The sequence below is a fragment of the Pseudonaja textilis genome, chromosome 1, assembly GCF_049901715.1.
Source record: "Pseudonaja textilis isolate UNSWEBS1 chromosome 1, rPseTex1.2, whole genome shotgun sequence".
Taxonomy (NCBI): Eukaryota; Metazoa; Chordata; class Lepidosauria; order Squamata; family Elapidae; genus Pseudonaja; species Pseudonaja textilis.
In genome coordinates this window covers 260,257,868-260,281,473 of record NC_141990.1, presented here as the reverse complement: position 1 = coordinate 260,281,473, position 23,606 = coordinate 260,257,868, and the positions used below count along the sequence as shown (strand labels likewise).

Sequence of the window (23,606 nt, the reverse complement as noted above, 5' to 3'; positions counted from 1 at the left end):
AATAATGCAGGGTTATTTGAAGTGAATACCTTGCACAAAAGAAAATGTGCCAATACTCCACAATGTCTTGAGCAAATGTCTTGAGCAAAATGTCTCTGACTTAAGAACTTAGATAATTACAGTATATATTATCTGTATATGAGGAACCAGTTTCATTAAGTAGCAGTAAAGATACACCTTTGGATATTGTACTATACGTTCCTATAAGAATTTACCTGGCTTCTCCCTTCTTTCAATAACTAGATGATATTGATTCACAATGGATTTAGAGCGTATCATGATGACTCTGTTTTTCTTTCATCAGGAATATGTAAAGCTGCTCATTACCTCAGAAAGATTTGTCACCACTTAAAAGCATCAATGAATTAACTAGTGCCAGGAAACAAGATCAAATCCTGAGATACTACATGGCTTTATGATTTTTAAGTCTGCCAACTAGGGGAATGGAAAAGAATGAACAGGACATCTGTGATGTAGACAAATGAGAAGAGTTTTATTCTGCGATGAACTCATATTTCACTGAAGAAATTGGCTTCCTTAGGAAGTAAAGCAGCAGTTTCAATTCCTGCAACTGAAGTCGGGCATCCTTGTACAACAGGAGAAAATACCCACATTGATGTGAGTTTAGGATTGGTTTATGCTGATAGAAAGCAATATCAGACTCACAGCCCAAGTAAATTGTGCTGACCTTTCTCTCCTTGTTAGAAATAAAGCCGAGTGATTTCTCTAATTGGCGGAATTGACACTTATATCAGGACAATAATTTTTCTCTCGTAAAAAATGAGAATGTTTCTTTTATATATATATATATAACTGCAAACTACGCATGGCATTTACCTACTGCAGGGATACCGGAAGTACAGGTATGACTCTACAGGTATTCCTCAACTTACGACCACAAATTGAGCCCAAAATTTATGTTGCTAAGTGAAAAGTTGGTTGAGTGAGTTTTGCCCCATTTTATGACTTTTCTTGCCATGGTTGTTAAGGGAACCAGTGCACAGTTTTAAATTAGTAACATGGTTTTTAAGTGCATCTGGCTTCCCCATTGACTTTGCTTGTCAGAAGCTTGCAAAAGGGGATCACGTGACCCTGCAACCGTCATAAATAGGAACGTTTCCAAGCATTCGAATATAAATCACATGATCATGAGGATGCTGCAATGGTCATAAAATGTGAAAAATGGTCATAAGTTACTTTTTTCAGTGCTGCTGTAACTTCAGTCACTAAATGAACTGTTGTAAGTTGAGGACTATCTATACTTGTGACTTGGCATTTAGTAGTTGGAGCTTTGCCTGTTGCTATAAATTTAAGCAAACATAACAATGTTTGCCAGCAGAGGGGAGATACATGACAATAGCTTCATAGGATTCTTTTTTTTAGTGAATGTTTTTAAGTGTATGGAATATCTTTCCAAAAGAAACTCATCTGGTGCCGCTTCATTTTATCATGTTCTGATTCGAATAGTTTTATCCTATTTTTTTAAAAAAGTTATGGAAAACATTTTTAGGCCCTACATTAAGAACATGATCATTGCCAAAATATTTAGCTTTCTTCTTTGGGAGGCCAGTGAAGTTGCTTTGCATCTGAATATTTTGGCCTTTTAGCTTTTATCATTATAGTGTTCTAGCTTACACTTCCTATATAAGCTAGAGTAGGGGTCGCTAACCAGTGGGCCACTGGTGGGCCGCGAGAAAATTTTGGTGGACAGCAGAGAAATCTTGACCCCAGAGAACACCCCCAAAGCAATTAATTCAGGCTGCACAGAAACTCAAGGTTGCTCAGCCCACATGGCCCACGGTAACCCTCCCTGCCCACTCACTCCTTACCCGGCAAACTTGTCTGCTAAGTTGCTATTTTTCCTTTTTCCGACCATCATCTGTTCTGCTGTGCTGGGAGATTTAGATTAGCTAGGAAGCAGGAAATGGTTGGATTTCTTGCTTTCTAGCTAAGCACAACCAGACCTCCCTTAGGATTGAAGGTTTGCTTGCAAGCGAATTCAGTGCAGACTCACGGCAAGCAAATTTGAGAGACTGAGCTAGCCGATGGCAGATAGATAGATCACTGAATGATTCTGTGAGCAACTCAATCTGCCTGCTTTGCCTGATTTTGGATAAAAGTTGCTTTTTTTATATAAAAAAAATCAATATTTACATACATGGTGTGTTGTGAGTTAATTTTGTAAGTTTGCTTGCAAGCAAATTTTATGTGACAGACTGAGCTAGTCAATGGCAGATAGATTTCTGAATGAATCTGTGATTCTGTGAGCAACTCAATCTGCCTGCCTGCTTTCCCTGGTTTTGAGCAAAAGTTGTTCTTTTTTTAATAAAAAATTCAATATTTATATAAATATTTATAGTATTTACATACAAGCCATGCCCAGCCAGTCACATGACCACCAAGCCACACCCACAAATTAGGCCACACCCACAGAACCAGTTTGTGGTCCCTGGGATATAAAATTATGAGTTTGGTGATCCCTGAGGTCCAAAAGGTTGGCAACCCCTGAGCTAGCGTAACCATCATGCCTTAGTAAAAATGTAAGTAAGCAAGTCAGTAAGCATGTCCTGAATTTAGTGCTATTGAGTTATACTGAATTTTAAGTGCCTCCCAGCAGAATGGACTATTTGCAATTCAGCTTCTGGTTTCTTTCTACATCCACTAATTAGATATACTGGCCTCACTGGAACAACTGGAAATGTAAAAGAGAGAAACTCCTTTTATTTATACAGCTACTTGCATCACAACAGGTGTCACTAAATTAGAGTATCTTAATCGTTTCTCTCTCACAACAACTCTTTAAAAATTATGGAGGAACCCAAAAGAGCTTTCGTTTGTATGGGTTATAGTTACTGATATTTATCATGTGAAAATTAAAATTGATGTATTTGCCGCCATTTTGCTTCTCATAATTGTTTGATGGCACTTTAATATTGTATTATTTTTCAAGAATCTAGAAAATAATTTTGATCTTGCAGAACACAGAGAGGGTTTGAGGAGGCACCCTAGGCCACGAACCACTCTTTTGATGCTATGTTTGAATGGAACTTCATCTGAAATAAGGGACTTTGAATTTCTGGATCTTTATTTTTCAAAAAATGGGAAATTTGCAGGGAAATTGAAAAGGATGTGTTACAATTTTAATTCTTCTTACTGATACAAAGACATTTTCCTACTTTATAGAAACCAGGAAGACATTTGTAAACTCCAACTGGTATATCTTAAGAGATTTGTCTAGGTAGCTTTATTTTCTAAATCTAAACCCTATAAACAGCTTCTAGTACTTGTTTCTTTTAAAAAAATCATTTTAAATTTGACTGCTTTTTATTTGAAAATAGGTATTCCTGCACTAAGAATCTCCACGCTTTTACATTTAATGTTTGATTTGAGCATTTTAAAACTTAAGGCTAATTTTCTTTACCTCTTAAAACATTTTACAAATGATGTAAAACAAGAAGAACGTAAAAAGGGGGGGAAAGCCTCCTCAAGGAAATATTTCTTATTAACTTTTTCTAGGTCCTGGGCTTCATATCTAAAAACTAATCACTTTTAAGCGTTCATCATTCATGTCTGTGTAATGCTGCATAGCCGATCATGTCTTTCCTAAATCTTAAATCAGGCTCCAAAGATTGCTGCGGTACAGAGAATGCCCATTTAGAATACCAACAAATTGTAAATCCAAATTAGCACGATGCAGCATCCAAAACCACCGCAATGAACCCACATTGGAAAGATACAGAGGACACATTAATAATTCCACCCAACTGATTTGCTCCAATCGTGAAATTCCAAGCAACGCAGACTGGAAAAGAAAAGGGAAGCACGACTAATCGATATATTTTATAGACCGATAAATAACGCGAAAAGCCAACACGGGAAAAAAATTCACAAGGATGAAAATCTAAAAAACGAAACAAATATACCAAGTTTCTGTTAACGACCCCCAGCCAGCAAAGCAGGCAGGATCACATCTGCAACGGCACCGAGAGCCACCTAAATCAATTCTTCTCTTTCTTACAACCCACTCTGCTACTTAATTCATTGCGATCTATCCTGAGACCTTTAGTTGTGCACACTTTGCTGCCCTGGGATTTCAGAAAAATGAGCTTTTATTAGAATAACCCTCTGTTTCCCCTCTGCAGGCGGCCATTGCAAGAGGAAGCGACAGGATTTTACGACATCTCCCAGCACCCTGATAGCCTACAACTCCCATATTGCATCTGCTCACCGCCCTGCTTAACCCTTTTATTACCCTCAGCTTAACTTTCTGCCACCAAACTCCACGGTCCATTTTATCTACCGTACTTTGTCTTTTCCTCTTGGTGCTAGCAGCTGGCACGGAAAAATACCTTAAAAACATTCACCTGCCGGAATCGAACGCGCACCCATGGATCTCTCTCTTTCTCTCTCACACATACACACCCCGAACAGGACTTCTAAAGAAATCCCTGAGAATTTTAAGCAAAAAATATATATCATTGCTCACAAATAAGAATATTAGCAATAAATATTAGAAAATAATAATAGATCTGCAACCGCAATCATCAGAAGTTTAATCTGAATGGTTTGTATTTTTGCTATTTTTTTCTGAAAATCTTGGAAAATTTTTATACATAATCTTGTGCGTGCACCTTGGAAAAAGAGAAGAAATTTATAGTTCTTAATTAAACCTGCTCACCCTAGCAATTCTTAAAATAGCCAACTTTCTTTTTCTGATTCAGGATATTTTTATCCTCCAATGTAGCAAAAATAAAGATTTAGAAAAAAACAATGACCTCAAATTATTTCTCTATACAGCAGAGATTATATATTCCAAATATTAGTAGGCTTTTCTATTGTTTTTCAAAGACTTTTAAATTAGATAAGTCAACAAATTAGTTTTATAAACAACAAACAAAGAAGTGCAACCTGAAACTATGAAACAAAATAGGTCATGAAACACATCTTTATAGAGTGGTCTTAATTGTAACTTACTTTTTTGAAAAATATATTTCTTATTTTTATTAAGTATCAATAAAATATCATTGCCCCTCCCAAAAGAGCCATTCCAGCTATTATAGTTTGTGCTGCAATATTCACTATTATAGGGTTAGAGATTTTCTTGACTTAGTTGCCTAATAATATAGTTACATAAGAAGTGATTGGTCAATGCTTTCTAAAACAAATCCAAACATCTCAAATCAATCTATTCCTTACACAATTCTTAATTTTGTAGAAGTAGTTGAAACATATTCACTTACTGTCCATGTAGCTTTTTCTTCCCTTTATCATTTATTTTAGTCCACGAAAGCAAAGCTGAATAGTTCTTTCTTTCTTTCTCTCCTCCCTCCCTCCCTTCCTCCCTCCCTTTCTTTCTCTTACAAAGTGCTGCCACACATCTGAGTAAAATAAAACATTTGTATTATGCTTACAATTTTAAAGCAGTTGTTTTTTTCAAACTAATATGTAATCCACAAAAAATCCAAATTCCTTGTTTTATCATAGTTAATATGTAATATAATCTCCAAAGCCAATGCATGTTTTTGGTCAAATAACAGCGGCACGTTTATTTATCATAATTTTTTGAGCAGTAGTTCTTTGGTTATATTTTACTCAAAACTTCCCATAGAAACACCCAATTTCAACAGGAAAGATTTCAGTATTTCTATTAAAAAACCCTTTCAACAACTAGAGATATATATTTTTTGTTTTTTACTTTTAAACGGAGGAATGGACATTTTTTCATTTTAATACATGGTTTAAAGTGATGAACAGGGCCACAGAACACAAGAAATGCAGATGAACCAAAAACATAGAGGCTTAGTTATACCATATTCAATATATATCCATAAAATCTCTCTCTCTCTTGGGACATACATCTGCCCAATGTATGGATGGACTTCTCATGTACGAGTATGAGTTTTTAAAACTACTTACTAAAATATATTAATATTAGTATTTCAGTTAATTTTATTCTTACCAATATAATAGTTTAAAATTAAAGGCTTTAACACAGCTGTACAGTCCTATATTTTTCCAAAGTTTCACAAATAAGAGAGCAAAGATTTCATATGATTTTTACATGTAAATAAAAGGGGAGGAAACATATCATGCACTATAAAGTACAAGTATTTTGGTAAGGTATATAAATAGAATTTCCTGACAATCTATTTTCAGCTATAATTCTTTTTGTTTCTTCAATAATGTAACGGAGACCACGAATTACACTTTCTAATATATTTTAGAATATATATTTACAGAAACTAAAGTAAAAAAATGTATTATTTTTAAACAGTGCATTCATTATGTTTTAAAAATGCTTTGGTTTTGATTTTTTTTGTATTGGAACAATATGAACAATATATATGGCCTTCTATTTGAGATTTATTTTCCTAATATAACTATCCATAAACTTCAAATTCTAGTAATCAGAATGTTTTATAATCAGAATTGAAGAAATAACATACAGTATATAATTAGCTAAGCTACTCGGGTGCAACAAAGCATTCTATTCTCAACTACTTCTTATCCCAGATTATTAAATAGGGCACAAAATAATCTGTAATATTAAACAAATCAAGAATGCTAAGTTTGTAATACAGCCATCTTTTATATAAGCTAAATTGTGTACCTTTTGTATTGTAAAGTTTACTTTTATGGAATAGTACTGCCATCAAAAACAGAAAATCAAAATCATTAAATCATAACCAATTTTCAATGAATCTGTTTTAAAACAATGTTTATTCAACTTGCTGGGAATTTTCTATTCACAGATCCAACATAAATTAATTAAAATAGCAAAAGAGACATTGCATATATTCATTTCATTAAAAGTTACATAGGGAATATGACTGATAGTATTGCTTCTTGAAGTAATCTGTTGAAAAATTGTAACACATCTTTACTGTTAAGAATTATGTTTACAATTCCTTTTTCTACAATCTGAAGCTACTTTACAGTTAAATGTTTGCATTTTGAAATAAATTTGACTTACATAAAAACAGTTTCAGGGTGCTAAGCTCTTTTTAACTTATATTAGACTGTTTCACTTACTTGTGATCCATATTTAACAATTTTATCATCTTTAACTAGTTTGAAAAATGCTGGAATATTTTACAAAAAATGAAACAGATTTTCATGGCTTACTATCATAAAAGCAGAAAATTTAAAATTAAAGAGTTATCGTACAACTTTTTTTTTTTCAAATCAAGAAAATATTTAAATAATAGCAATACAGAGTTTACCTGTAATCTGCCTACATTTTTTCCATCACATACTGTAAAATGATTGTCTCAGATATCTTCTGTAAATTGAAAGAGATATAAAAATAAATTTGCCAGGTAATCAGATATAATACAGAAAACCTACATGTATGTAGATATATATATTCTTAAGTTTTCGCGGGTACTTACATGTAGGTTCAGCTGATGATGGCAGATGAGATTCTGCCTAAACGTTGCTACAACTTTAAAAGCACAACTACAATGACGTGGGAAAATACCCGAACAAAGCTGAATACCATACATACATACACACATACATACATATACATACATAATGATCAGGACTTCAAAAGGTTTAAAAATGCTACTTCCAGGAAGGGAGGGAAATGAAACCATCAGATTGCGGTTTAGAAAATATTTGAAGAACATATTTTTTTAAAAAAATAAGTTCAATGACTCGGTTGAATCTGTGTATCTATGCAAGGCCATGCGAAGATGTGTTCATCAACACAACCAATACAAGCTTTTTGTTTAAATTATGCAGATTTTAACTTTCTCCATTTTAAAAAAAGTTATCACTGAAATATATGTGGAAATAAAAATTTATGGAACTGGAAAATATCCTCTTTTTTTCCTTAAAAAAAAATACAATGGAGTATCCTATTGCTAATTGTCCTTCCAAAGAAATGCTCATTCATTTCCAAACACAGCTCATAACATTTTAAATAATGCTGAATGAATACTACTGAATGAATGCTGAATGAATATTTATTTGCAAACATTTTCAAATCTTTCAGCTTAATTTTTCACTATAAAGGCATTTTTTCAACATCACTGTATATCTACTTTTTTCATAATTCTTTTTTCCCCTTTTCCATTTAATATCATATTACTTAGGCAATAAATGCACACTATTCCAAGGATAAAGGCCTATATAAGGCCATTTAAAGACTATCAATTTATAACAAATAATCAGTACCTTTCTTTTTTTCAAAGGGAACATTTAGGATTTCAGTACAAGAACAAAATCATATTTGAAATAACAATTTTTCCCCACCAGATTTTAATCCTGATAAAAGTATGTTGATCTGTTGTTTTATATTTACCCTTATGATAGAAATTCAGTTATATTTCCCTGAGATAAAGCCCATTTCTCTCTGTTTTTAAAAATTAATTAAAAATAAAATTGTCTCAGATATTTTTCTCAGTTCTTTCTCTTAACTTTTGTTGCATAATTTATTGGTCACTAAATTTTTCTTTCTAGTTTAGTTTCTTATTAAATTTACCTGAATCTGTGAAGAATGAGCTGAATGAGTAACACTCTTTGTTTTCATATAGTACCTTTGTGTTTTGTTTTGTTTGGACAAGAAATATGCCCCCCAGGAACTGAATTAATAAGTATTCCCTAACTTAAAAAGCCACAACAAACCAAAACAACTTCTCCCGTCGTGTTGGCTTATTAAAATCTGCATACAAAGAAAGCTATTATAGGTTGCAACAGTATAGCAGAGCTAGTTTGAGGGTACCTATCCCCAAGAGGAAGCAAGCTCAGACTTTTGCAATTTAGAGTAAATATAATTGACAAAAGTCCTGAAGTTTTAAGGTACAGTTTTGATTCTCCCACTTAACTTGGGCTCCTGGAAACATTTTCTTAATTTTCTAATATTAAAGAAGATATTGAAAATCAGATTTACATTTGAATGTTATTTGCTAGGGAGTTTGCTATTTAAGGTAGAAATATTCTATTTCTAAACCATTTGTTTTTGCTACTGCTGCTCCATAGCAACTTTGGCCATCTTAATTGTTTACTTTTAAATTGCTATTGATATATTCCTAAAACTTAACTATTACATATATGCTTGCTATATTTTTTTTACTATTGCTATTATTAAGAAGACATCTTCATTTATACACATGGAAATATTCTTGTCTCAATAAATCAGTTACCACACAGCATTGTGTGTGATGGATTTCTAGAACCCAAATTTTATCCTAATACACATCTGACTCTTTATTAAAAAACAGACTTGCTTTGAGTATGTATCAAAATTGGTTATTTCAAATTCCCTTTTCTCTAACTTTATTTAAAACACTAGAATTAAGGTGAGGTAAGTTTTCTTTTGAAACCCTATAGCTGAACCCATTTTAAAAATGTATTTAAACTTCCTCTTGCACAAAATCAATCCCAATTGTGAGCTTAATTAATAAAATCAGAGTGAGGATTGCTATTTTGGTTTTATTGTTTCTCTCTCATGCCGTGTGCATGCATTATATAAGAAGCACAGCAGTTTAAAAGGCATGATTTTAGGCTAGTGACAAGTCACAAAGGCAAAACATGCCATAGATCATTACCAGATTTAAATAAACTTGTGACATTTTCAGGAGCCTCGAGTTTGTTCTTCTCATACCTGTTTTATGCTTGAGCTCATTTTATTTTTATTTTTAAAATTTGGAAACAAGCAAACAAACCCAATAGTTCTAGTTTCAAAAATGCTGATTAAGTCACTAAATAAAGATGCAATGAGGAGTAGCTCTAATTCTAGATCACAGACCACAGAGAATCAGGATTCCAGAGAAATCTCTTTCCACAATTAATTCCAAGAGTGTAAAACTAGTGCCAAAAGCTTTCTTGGCAATGTGGGCGGGGGGATAGGAGAAAGTCCCAGATGAGCTATTCCAGGGTTATGATAGCCAAAGTTTTGAATTCATTGTCTATGGAGATGCTCGGTCATCCAGGTCGTGGTTGTCCCAAAGGTGCTTTTTTTTCAAGAGGCAACTGGATTTTCTGGTTTTTCTTTGAAGAAGTTTTGCTTCTCATCCAAGAAATATCTTCAGCTCTGAAGAAGCTTCTTGGATGACAAGTAAAACATCTTCAAAGAAAAACCAGAAAGTCCAGTTACCTTATTTTTATTGATTTCACGTTCCCTCCCTGTATTTTGGTTTGTTACCCATTCAAGTTATTTGTTTAAGATGGGCAGTCATATAAACAAACAAACAAATAAACAAATAAATATGCATGCAGATAATAATGACTTAAACAATAACAACTTAAAATGTAAGTCAGTAACTGGAAATAATTTTTAATCACTTAATAACTTTGGAACAACTTACCTCTAGAAGTTATGAATGCTCCAAAACTAGAAATTTTTAAAAAGATGTTGGATAACCATTTGTCTGAAGTGGTGTATGGTTTCCTGCCTAGGCAGGCGGTTGGACTAGAAGACCTCCAAGGTCCCTTTCAACTCTGTTATTCTAATAGTAAAAAGAGCAGGAAAAAAAATAATCTAAAGTCTACTGAAAAAAATCAGTGAAAAAACATTTTATTGTAGCCCTGCCTATGTCTGGTTAAAAAAGTTTGTGTATCAGAACCAGTTTGTATTACCAACTGCATCAGCATTTCTTAATACAAGATCTGTCAAATTGTTCTGGACTGCAACTCTTATCAGCTTAGTAATTTTATTCTTCAAAACAAAATTAAAACAAACTTTGCTGCAGTAATGAACTCACCTACCTCCCAACCTAATTTATTTATCACATGTTTGCAAGATTCAAATACTGCTTTAACCTCTTTAAAAGGGATAATCATTAAATGGAGGAGTTATCAGATTTGGGTAGGGCAAAATTAATAATTAGGGGATAGTGGAAGTATAATGAGATCTATTGCACTGAATTCTATAATATCTATATATCTATGTAAATAGTCTTTGGATTGTCCTGTATGTTGAGAAAATTTACTGGGATATGGAACTTCAATTTTTTTCTCTGGAAAAAAACAAGAGTCCTATTGCAACTTAAAATCTAACAAAATCAGTTGTGGGTTGTTGTTTTTTAGTTATCTGATACAGTAAACTAAATTACAAAACATACATTTTTGTCTATGAAATCTTATGTCATAACCCGTAGCTTAAATAACTCATATGAAACCATAATATACAGTTCATTGGCTTTGTTTTTGTCTGTGCAATGTTTTTCAAACTGGGCAATTTTGTGTGGACTTCAACACCCAGAACGCTGGCTGGGGAAATCCAGGATTTGAAGTCCACACATCTTAAATTGCCAAGCTTACTCTAGAGGCTTTGTGCTGCAAACTTATTTAAAATTCAGTTATTTTAAAATCAACATATTCTTGATTTTTATTTTGCATTGTTTTCATTGTTTGCATTTTTACTACTGTTGTTACCTGTCCAGAGCTACCTGGCACAATATGGATGGTCATTTAAATCTTGTAAACAAACAAATACTGTTTTAAAAACTTAAAAAGTAGAATGGCATATAGTATTGTCTAGCTAGATAACTGCATGCATTTGGTTGGCTGCCTCTTTTGTCCTTGTTACAAAAAAATTAAAACATCCTTAGATGAAAAAATAAAGATATGTAAAATGCTAACATTCTTCTGTTATTTAATGGCCATCCATACATTTACTGTCCAGTTAGCCTGAGAACCACAGAGTGCTAGTAAGGCAGGTTCCATAAATATGAAAGATAATAAAACATCTTATATTGGTACAATATTTTATTTTGAATTTGTACTCTGAACATCTCTGAAGGATAGACTGGTATTAGAAACAGTAGTTTCCTGAATAAGTGACGAATTAAACAACGGGTATGGGCAGGCTTATGATTTTGAGACTAAGGCAGGACTAGATTTCAGAGTTTTCTGGTTTCTAATCTTGGTGGCTTAACTATTGTCAAACTGATCCTTCATTGAAAGATTCACTTCAAATAAAATAATAGTTTATTTAACTTTGTTTATTGAATAAACATAATAGACTACGTTATTGGAGCTATGATAAAAAAAATCTAAGCCAAAATTAAGAAAACTTCAATGTATGTATAAAGAAACCATCTACTGGGCTATAGTATTAAATTTAACTTTAGATCAGTTATTCCATTTTATGTCAATGTCTTAAATGTGATACCCAAAAAACTAATTAAATTGTTTTTGGTAGAGTTACTCCTGCCAAAGTTTGTAAAAGGATCTGGCATAACATATAATATTAAACTATATATTCCAATCATAACTTAATCAATACACTGTAGGGGCCTGATTCTCATGTAATAGTATAGTTGGATTCCTACTTCATATTATAAGAAACCAAACAAATCACATTCAGTGAAATGATTGATTGGATTCTGATTCATAATATAATATCTGATTCATAATATAATTTGCTTATATGTGATTAATCACAATGCATGTATCAAGCCACAGTAATCTCAAAGGTGCTTTTTCACTTTTGATCTGGATTACTGAGAATCTCTATAACAGTAGCTTAACATTAAGTACAAATTACCTCATGAATCTAATATCCTTAAACCACGATATGTTATTTAAGAAATTGAGTTCCATTTATACCATACACTGCAGGCTGTCCTGTATCTTTACTTTAACTCATAATGTACTGCATTTTAGATGGGATTGCAGATATGCCAAGCAATAAATTATGGTTTATAAATCAGAGCAAAAATATACAAAATAGTTGCATTTACATTGTGAAGTATGTGAAGTATTAGAAGGCATGTGATGTGAATTAGTTCAGTGATTCCAGATAATTTTGTAGTATTTTCCCAAGTAGAAGATTTAATTGATAAGATGGAACTTGCCTGCCTCATTCATGAACAGGGTCCTTTATTATTTTGCTAGTTCTACTATTAAGATGCCACTACATTTTTTAAAAAAATGGTCTATTTGAAATGTCCAGCAAGCTAAAGGTAATAATGGTTCTAAATGCAGTCAAAAATATTAGATTTGTTGGTATAAATACATTGCTCATATCTAAATTCATTTGATTCCAATGAAAATTAAGTATTTCCTCTGCATTAGGATTTATTGGTTTAGAAAAATTTACTATTTTCAGAAATACTTTTTTGAACCACAAGTAATCATTACTGAAATGAATGGAATTTTTATTAAAATATATAAGCAAACTGCAATATAAAGTGATATGTTTATGAAGGAAAAAAACTCACTGTTATTCTTAGAATCCTAGTTTATGGATGGAAAAGAAGTAGATTTCATAAAAATCAGAAAAAAAATCTATTCTTAAATTTATTCTTTTTTCTTTGCACCATAAACAATGTTATTTCCATAATCAGGATCTGATGGTGTTACCATCTTATATATCATATAATCTGAAGCATGAGTTTGGTTGATTCAAAGCCATATATTTCACATTTGGTGAAATGATCACAATCATTTGAACAAATACGTTCAGTATATCTAATCTTAATTACTGCACTCAATTTAAATAGACCAGGCATTCTTTTTGTAAAATTTGCAAGCATGCAATATGTAGATTACACTTTGATTAATAATTTTGATCTCTATCTAAAATACTAGTATTGTTCTGTTTTTATATTGCTCCATTTAATTTGGAAAACTGTAAGATCTTTAATTTGGAAAAGACACAGGCAGTTCTTCTTAGATATGTTAACAAATGTTTCCATCATAGCATATACCTAGCAGTACTTCTTACATGGATAGGCAATTATTTTAACATGACTTTAATTACAATTAAGGCTCAGGTAAAATGCAATAATAGATTATTGATGCAGCTGTAACACTGTAGATTCAAATGAAGTGATTAAAACAACATTTCCCTATATTCTGAGATTTACAGTGTTGATTGAAAAGCATATTGTTTGGAAGAACTAGACAAGAAAATGGAGTTTATATGTTTTTTTTTTGGGGGGGGGCTTGTGCTTTTGGTTTAAATGGTAAGAATTTCCGTCTGTCTGTCTATCTATCTATCTATCTATCTATCTATCTATCTATCTATCTATCTATCTATCTATCTATCTACCTATCTATCTATCATGGAAGCCAACTTTTAAATGGATGATAAGTTATAGTTTAAATTATCTCCAGTAGGAAAATATTGTTCTAATCATATACTATAGATAGATAGATAGATAGATTATCTTATGATTAAGCTTCTAAAATCTAAACATTGATCGGTTTAACAGCTATGTTTATTTGTTCCTTAGACTGCAACATGATGTGGATATACAATATTTCATTTTCTTGCTACAAAAAATAAATCTGAAAAATCACACAAAAATAATTTCAAACCCAGGAAATATCTGAAAACAGGAAAAACATTATTTGCTTCATTCCAGTTTATGAAACAAAAGACATTCATATTAAGTCATACATTGGTTTTAGTTTTTTCCTTTAAAATCCTTCATATGTAATATAAAATGCTAATGATATTTAATGAAAAAAAATCAAATATTATTTCAAAATGTGCTTTGCAATTGAAATCTTCATAGTAATATTTAGTTAAACCCTTTTTTCAAATGCATACTAGAAGAAAGAAGTTAAGCAAATTGATATAAACATTGATTACATTTTAAGTTTAAGGAACAATGTATGGATTGTCCTTTCACTTCATTCCAGGGAATCAAATAATACTCTTACATATGTAGTATTTTGGAAAAAAATATTTTTGATCTCTTTAGAGACAAATTACTTCGTAAGCATTATAATAACAACCCGTGGAATTTTTGAAGATAAAAAGATTTTAGAATAAGAACCATTTTGTTAAAGGGAAGCTCTCCTCATCCTTTAAAAATTATTATTTAGTTAATTTTTTAAGAAAAAATATTTCATTCTTCATACATATTTAACTGTATGGAATTTGGGCAATTAATTCTCATGCCAGAAAATACTATATTTAGAAATATTTACAATGTTACTCAGAACAAAAGCTATTTAACAAGATGTTAACAGAATCATGGCACAGTGGTTAGAATGCAGTACTGCAGGCTAACTCACTGCTCATTCCAGGAGTTCGATTCTGAACAGCCCAAGGTTGACTCAGCCTCCCATCCTTCTGAAGTCAGTAAAATGAGGATTCAGATCGTTGGGGGCAATATGCTGACTCGGTAAACTACTTAGAGAGAACTGTAAAGCAATATGAAGTAGTATATACATCTAAGTGCTATTGTTAGCACTTATATTGCTATATTCCTATGCATGCTTACTCTGAAATGCATTCAGTTCAGTCTCAGGAAAACCTGCAGATAAATTGCAGTCTTCCCAGGAAATTTAATCCATATCTGTTCAGAAATAAGTTCATTTGAATGCAATCTTGTTTATGTGTACCAGGACACAATCCCCACTGAATCCTGCCAAATAATTGGATGCAGGAGTCAAACCTTACCAATGCTCCATTGGTTTATATAAACTGGATATTTGCTTTGGGGTATTTTACATTGCCATCACTTTCGTGACTATCCAAAGGAAGTAATTTCTCCTCAAGAAAGCTCGCACATGATTTTCTCCTTAAAATGTCTTCATTTCAAACAATGCAGTTGAATTCTATTTTTAGTTTTCAAAATAAACAGAATGTACCTTTGCATGGTTATGTACTGTGGTACTATTAAATGGAAAGTATCTGTTAATGCTGAGGTTAGTTCTCTTTTTTGTATCATATAATAAACTCTACATTTTAGCTATAAAGCAATCAAGGTCCAGAGTGACTTGCTTTAGAGAGACCATTATTGAATTTCATTTCCACTCAGATCATCCTAGAAGTTGATTATGTGCATTAAAAAAAAGGTTTCCATAAGTTTATTTTGGGGCAAATTACACTTATATATTTTAAATGCTCGTGCATTTTTTTCAAATTCAGAGAATTTGCTTCTCAAGAACTCAAGCAATTACAATATGATTGCTATATTCTTTCAATAACTTCAAGAAGTAGATTTCTTGATAATCTATACATGAATACTAAGTTAAAAACACAAGCTTTCCAGTCTTGTTATAATAATATACATTTGTTACATAAAGTTTGAAAAAAAAGTATTTGTCTCCTTTTAATTTATTTTGTCATCATATTAACTTTGTGCCTCAGAATTACAGGTATAGTTCCTCTTGATTTTTAATCTGCTTAAAACTGATTATTTTTTGAATCACCCATATTATTAGAGAAAGCAAGGGTTACCTCAAAAGGCAGATGCTTAGGAGCAGTGCTGATGTCTTCTTAGAGTGTTCCTCTCCAGCTGGTTCCTCTGTGGGAAGGTAGAATTAGGTATACCATACAACTTTTCCTGAGACCCTTAATCTAACCTGTTACTTCAGTTAAGGCTGTTCTGTCAACAGTATTGATGTAAACTCAACTACTCGTCCAGCTGCTACTTGTATATGCAATGTGGAAACAAGGCCATTTTGTCTGAAAGAGCAAAGTTTTTTGAAATAACATTGTACTACAAGTGTAATGAGGCATTAAAAGAAACAGACATAATACCTGAAAATTTTGGTTTCCTTTAATAATTATATGGTGCAAGTTATCTCAGAGTTCCTTTTCGCTGCTCTCTACCTGTACCCAATCATACCCTGGTACTATTTTTATATGACATGTTGTAGTGATGGGCCTAAAATAAATAAAGCCAGGTCATGGCACACACTTCAGAGTAAATCAGGAATCCTGTAATTGCGGAGTCTTCCTGGCAAGAACAAAGAATCCTTATTCATGGAAGATATGCAGATGTAAATCTTGTAACAATCCTGGCTAAAAGCTGATAAAAGTAATATGAGTTAGCCAACTTGCATAACCTTAGCTGAAAGTTAGAAATTGAGAATGCCCTGCCAGAAATCAAATGTACAGTATATTAGATAACTCCTAGGGATTTCATTAGCCAAGACTTGGGAATAGGGACAGCTAGAGACCAATAGAACAAATTGTAGAATTATTACTAAAATGTTTATTAGATGATATTTCTTATTACCTCACTTTGTCCCACCTTCTCCTTTAGTGAAAATGTATAAAACTTACTCAATCCTTTGTTCTTGGCATTTTGACCAGGAGCCCTTTTCCTTGGAATACTCCAATAAAAAGCAATCAGAAAACCTGCACCTCGTGTTTGGCATCTATCATTGGCTTTGGCACCAGGCTCAGACCCGAATTGGGGACAACAATCGTGATGTTATCTTCATTCCAGCCCAGAGCTGAAGCAGCTTAACATTATTTTTGGTGACTCTACTTTTAAGTTAGAGGGATTTTCTTCTTCTCCCAATAGAAATTTTGCCATGTATATGATCTAGCAGGCTTCATCAATGATAATGACTGCTGATGTATCAAGAGTTTGGATCTATCCAGTGCCTATTAATTGCATTAAGCTTTCACTTCTTGCTGCTGGGCATTGTTCCATTTTGGCATGGCTATAGAGAGAGGATGAACATCTGGCTTCCATAGAGGCATCTGCTTATGAAATGCAAGAGTAACATGTGTTTTTGAAACGTGTTTTTGAAACACACGTCAAGTACTTTGCAGACTTCTTATATAGATAAAGCACTAGGCCTATGCTTTAAAAACAGGAGTAGATTTGTGGTACGGAGAAAGTTGATTCAAATCAGTAAACAGAGGAGAGTTTTGACAATTGTATGTTGCTGATCTTGCTGCTGAGTTCTCCACTGCTGATACCAATATGAAGTTATGCATGGCTTTGCTCTTACTTTTTATTACTTTGGTAGCGTTTTTATTTTATATTATTTTGATGGAATTTGTTCATTCTAGGAGCTTGCTGGACCATTTTCTCATAACATTAGTCAAGGACAGAGTTTGGCAATGTTAATTACTTGTTAGTTAATTCGGCCCATGTCATCTAAGTGCCCATTAGCCCAAATGGCACCTCACAGACTTGGAATAGAGATGCAGGGTGAAGTAGGGTGAAAGTCTCTTGATATTCCTCAGGATCAGAAAAGCTGTTGATGGCTTTTCCTATTGTCAAATAATACTTGTTAGGAGGGGAAAATGGAGGAATCCACCAGTTGCTTTCCTGATTAAGGCTTTAGGGACATTATCCTTTGTCAACTTTGTTGGTCAAATAGGATAAGGTTTGGCTATCAAGCAGGCAATTTAATGCTAGCATATTTTTTAAATTGAATTGAACACTTTATTTGGCCATGTGTAATAAGGCACACAAGGAAACTGTGCAGAAACTCTCTGTGTACATGCAAAGCCAGAATAATAATAGTGATAATAATACCAATAAGGGAAGGGAGGGGTAAGGAAGATAAGGGGGATATTCTCTTAATATTTTGAAACATAGAATTTGTTTTACTAATGGTTAACTAACAGAAGTTAGAACATTTAAATCTTCTCATCACTCCTTATCACTCATCCCCTCCCACTTGTGATTGTCGGACTGTAACTTTGTCGCGTGTATCCTTACAATTTATATTGACTGTTTCCTAGTATGATTTGATTGCTGATTGTACCCTATGACTATCATTAAGTGTTGTATGTTATGATTCCTGATTCTTAACGAATGTATCTTTTCTTTTATGTATACTGAGAGTATTTACACCAAGACAAATTCCTTGTGTGTCCAATCACACTTGGCCAATAAAGTATTCTATTCTATTCTATTCTATTCTATTCTATTCTATTCTATTCTATTCTATTCTATTCTATTTCTATTTCTATTTCTATTTCTATTTCTATTCCATTTAAAATTATAAGAGAAGGATTAATTTTACCATGCCCCATTATGATGTTTATTATTAATAGCAATTAAGTATAAATACTAGGTGGAGAAAATATTGTTATTATATGATTACTATCAATGAACATTATGATGTGATGAATATTGCTCAACTTAACTGTAACCAGACAACACCCTCTTTGTGTAGAAATTTAAATTGTTGTTCTTTCTTTATAGAGTAAAAATAAAAAAAATATTTACAAAAAGAAGACCAGAAGGATAAATAATAATATTACAGCCATACTACATGGGTAAATACAGGTAGTCCTCAACTTATGACCGCAATTGAACCCCAAATTTATGTTGCTAAATGAGACATTTGTTAATGTCTCATTTTTTGTCTTGTCACAAGAAAATGTGACTAATGACTTTTCTTGTCACAAGAAAATGTGACAAGACTTAAGTGAATCACTGCATTTGTTAAATTGTTAAGTGGTTGTTAATGGTTATTAAGTGAATCTGGCTTCCCCATTGAAGGCCACAAAATGTGATCACATGACCCTGGGACACTGCACTGTCATAAATGTGAGGCAGTTGCCAAGTCTCTGAATTTTGATCATATGACCATGGATATGCCACAACGGTTGTAAGTGTGGTCACTAAATGAACTGTTGTAAGTTGAGGACTACCTGTACACATAGACATTATTTTTGTCAATCAATTGAAATAATATGCTTGTGTCTTCAGGTCTTTTCAGTCATACTGTTCCAGTGCAGCTGGTTTGTGAGTTAGATCTGAAGGTGAAGTAGAATTTCAAATTCTGAAATGGAACTGATAGAAACTTTTTACTTTTTTTATGCTATCTAAATATATTTTCAAAATGTAGAGATTGTTATTTCTTTCTTTAAAAGTGATATTCTTGCACTGCTATTATTATTTCTTTGATTGTTATTTCTTTCCATTAAAAAAAAAAATCTTTAAAAGTGATATTCTTGCACTGCTAAAAACCATGAAATGTGTGTAAATTCAGACTGAAGAACATCAGAATCATAACCTATAAGGTAGCTTATAATATATGATATTCTAATTATATATTATACAATGTTATATTATAATATTGTAAATTGTCATATAATTATAAGATAGCTAGATATAATAGTGTGATAACAGCCCGAGAGCTAGTTTGGTCTGGTGGATAAAGCACCAGGCTAATAACCATGAGTTTTAGTCCCATCTTAGACATGAAACCTGGCTAGGTGGCTTTGGGCTAGTCACCCTCTTTCTGCCCACAATTTAGATTTGGGTGACAAACCAATTCAGGTCACAAGCAATGGATCAACATTCAATTGATCTGAAAAAAAGCAAACCCTACATTTGTAGGAAAATGCTAGGAAGAAAACAAAAGTGTGATCACAGCCTATTAGGCTCAACATAATTGTATTTAGGACAACATACTACATTGATTTCTACAAAATTAAACAATGCACATTTGAATATTCCATATTATAATTGTACATAAAGTTATAAGACAACAAGGGAGTTGCTGTTGGGCTCAGTGGGAACTAAGTTACCCTGTGATAAAATGGATGGCCAATGCATTTTACAAATAAATAAAGTAAATAAATTGGATGTATTTATTTTTATCTTTTTCATTTATTTGTCAAGCATATATTAGATAACAGATATGATTAGAACATGATTATGATTACATGAAGTGGGTACGAATAAAAGGGGACATTAGGACAGGGACGGTAGGAACATTGGTGTGCTTTGTGTCCTACATTTTTGTACCATCTTTTTATTCAGTGGAAAGGAAGCTGAAGATCCAAATCCCTTTGGCTATTGGTTGACAACCACAAAAATACAACCATTCCTCCTGTTTGTGTTGGCAGTTGTTACTTGCTGCCCTTCATGAACTTCACTAGCTTCCCTGGTCTTCATTTTCCACCATCCAATACAAAGTTGTGCACTTGATAATACCCAGATAAACCCACTTAAATGAGTATAGGTTTAGGGTAATTTATACTATGAGTGAGAATTGTTCATCTATATCTCCAGAAACGTGTTTCAGAATAAATTTTTAGCTGTTGAACAATATGATTTCTTACACTTTTTCCTTGAAGTTTTATTTTAATATTTTGATATGATACTCTTTGTTTTTCTCATGTAGATTCTCTGTAAAAATGAGAAAAAAAACACAACAAATTGTGTCAGTTTTTTGTATTAATAAATACATAAACTTTTACAACACCTTGAAATAAATATTTTTTGTCAAAGCAGCTAGAATATATCAGTATATCTCTTCTAATCTTTAATCTAGTTTTGTTTTTCTGGAACCTGGAAAATAGAAGAAAAGCTTATGTGAAAATAAATAAATCAGTGAGTTCCTTTATTAATGTCACTTCTAAAAGTTGATTTTGATGTATGGTATTCCTCACAGTATTTTGCCTTCACTATTAATCCAAATTCTAAAATTTCAAGAAACAATATAAAATGAAAACTCTAAATTGATCCACATCTTAATATTTTTATTTTGAGATTTTTATTGGACAATTTAAATTTAAGGTTAATTGTTAAGTGTAAATTGCTTAACAATTTAATTAGCATTTTGAAAATGTAATATTAAAAGATAGATATTGAGAAAAACACCTTAATATCATTAATATATTTTTCACATAGGTGCTATGTCTATTCATATACTTCTGGAAGTACATCATCTATTTGTAGCTTAGAAACTGACCAAGTATATATCAATATTGAAATATCCCTGCTAAAGGAATAAGCTGAACAACATGGAAACATGGTAAATATTAGCATATACTGTATACAGAAATCTAGTGCAATATAGAAAATGTTAAAATCTCACAATGAAGCTTTACATTAGGCCTCTATTAACTATGAAATCTCACAATGAAGCTTTACATTAGGCCTCTATTAACTATGAAACTAAAACATTCGGGCCATGAGTATAACTAGTTCTAGTATGACTAGTTCTTCTAGTGATTGCAAAACCAAATGGTGCAAAGTTGGTAATACACACAGTGGCATCAAGAGACAAATCTTAGCCTTAGGACTTGAATCTCAATTTCCACACAGGTAAGTCGGTCCAATCTTTGTAGCATGATATGTTTCATCACTTAAGCCATTCTGGTTCTTCTGCAATTGTTCACAATTGGGTTTTATGCTGCTTAAAGGCACAGAAGATGATGGTCTTAGCTTTGAATGCTTCCCAAAGATGTGATATTCCCCTCCTCTTAAGCTAGATTTTTCATGCAGTGCTTACAAGTGGCTTAGAATATGATATGCATGATACCAGCATTAGCACTGAAAAATACACTCCTCATCTTAAAAAAATCAGGAGTAGTCAGGAAAACAGACCATCTTTAAACATTGCTGCTGATCTAGAAGTAGTTGCTTGAGTGATTAGATTCAATTTGATTAAAATTGTAAATAATTTTGTAAGTCTATAAGGCTCATGTTTCTATAAGACAGAATAGGACTTTTGAAAGAATAGGAATTTTTTCAAGTAAATGATTAGAATTAGAACTCATTGATTGACTTTCAGAAATCCGAAGTATTAACACTTCAGATTTCTGAAAGTCAATCAATGAGTTCTAATTCTAGCCATTTACTTGAAAAAAGTCAAATTCTTTCAATTCAGAACAACTTAATTTGCAAGTCTAGGATAATAACACTTGTGTTATGTGCTATTGATGCAGACTATAATCAAGCCAATATTGCTACTATTATTTTAATTTATTAAAATTTATTTATACAAACCATCACATTGATATCAAGGACTGAAGATTTTAGACACTGCTTCAAATTTATTGACTATAAATTAGTCCCATCCTCAGTTAGAATATTGAAGGCAGAGTGGGTCAGATGGTAATGGGAGAAAAATTACATTCAGAATTAAAACAAAAATGGATTTTTCCATTACAAACCACTCTGGTGCTTTGGTTACTGGGTCTCTCTCTCTCTCTCTCTCTCTCTCTCTCTCCTTAAGGATATCCACTTCACCCAACCAGCCTTTTGAGATTACAAAAGCAATTGTTATGACCAGATAGTGTAAGCTGAATGTTAACAAATTGAGATAATGAGTTAAATATCAAGGACACATTTACATGGCAATATCCGCCTGCAAGGGTGGAGATGATGCAATTCTGGAGCAATAGCCTAATATTTGGAGAAGGTGTGTGTTGCAATGAAGTATTTTCTTAGGATTTTCTATACTATGGTAAGTCAAGACCTTGGAGAGCAAAGAACCCTCACCCTCTGAACACATCTGTTGGAAGAAATATCCACCTGGTTCAGTTTCAAGCCAGGATAAAGACATTGGAAACATGGAGGCTGATTGGAAAGAGGGTTTAATGGTAAATAGAACCACCAAGCAGATGGTCCTGGTGCAGCTGAACACATGGAGTTGAGTGGGAGAAGCTTTTATACCTTCTCTTGGGCTTGAGATTTTGCAATGCAGTGGGCTCTGTGTCTTCTGCTAAATGGTCCTATTATGTCCTGAAGGGCCATGTCTTAATCCCATCACCCTGCAGCTGAAGGTCTTTTGTCTTGTAGATAGGATGGCCCAGTCTTTCTTAATAGGCACCAAATATTTTTGGGGGATAGGGAGCTGCTTTCTGTCTTTAGAAACATGTTTTTCCTTTAGGGAAATATAATATCCTGCATTTTAAAAATATTTTTAAAAATATTTCATTCTTCTAGGAGGGGTGGTTTCCTTGACTCCATCTCTACTTCTCCCCAGTCTTTCAAAAATTATTTGAAGATTGTGTCAGGTTTCCAAGTAATGAAATCCATTTAAAAAAGAATAAAACAAAGTCTTCCAAGACAATTTCTTTTATTTAGGAAAGCATCAAATTGGCAAAGTCCGTGATAATTCCAGACCTGATGCAACCTGGAATTACCCCACAATATTAGAAGTTAGAAACAACCCCCAAAAGTCACATTCTCCAATAG

At 32.7% G+C, this 23,606-nt stretch overlaps 1 long non-coding RNA gene across 1 annotated transcript in view; it reads right to left on the bottom strand.

Annotated features, from left to right (window-relative positions):
• Positions 1 to 802: 802 nt before the first annotated feature.
• LOC148128169 (uncharacterized) overlaps positions 803 to 23,606 on the bottom strand; it is a 106,740-nt gene continuing 83,936 nt past the window's right edge. The window contains exons 6-11 of the long non-coding RNA XR_015740946.1: positions 16,151 to 16,217; positions 10,314 to 10,454; positions 8,182 to 8,271; positions 7,224 to 7,282; positions 5,241 to 5,378; positions 803 to 3,802 (exon numbers count right to left, since the gene is read on the bottom strand). This is a non-coding gene — a long non-coding RNA (uncharacterized LOC148128169). The remainder of the gene's footprint in view (positions 3,803 to 5,240; positions 5,379 to 7,223; positions 7,283 to 8,181; positions 8,272 to 10,313; positions 10,455 to 16,150; positions 16,218 to 23,606) is intronic.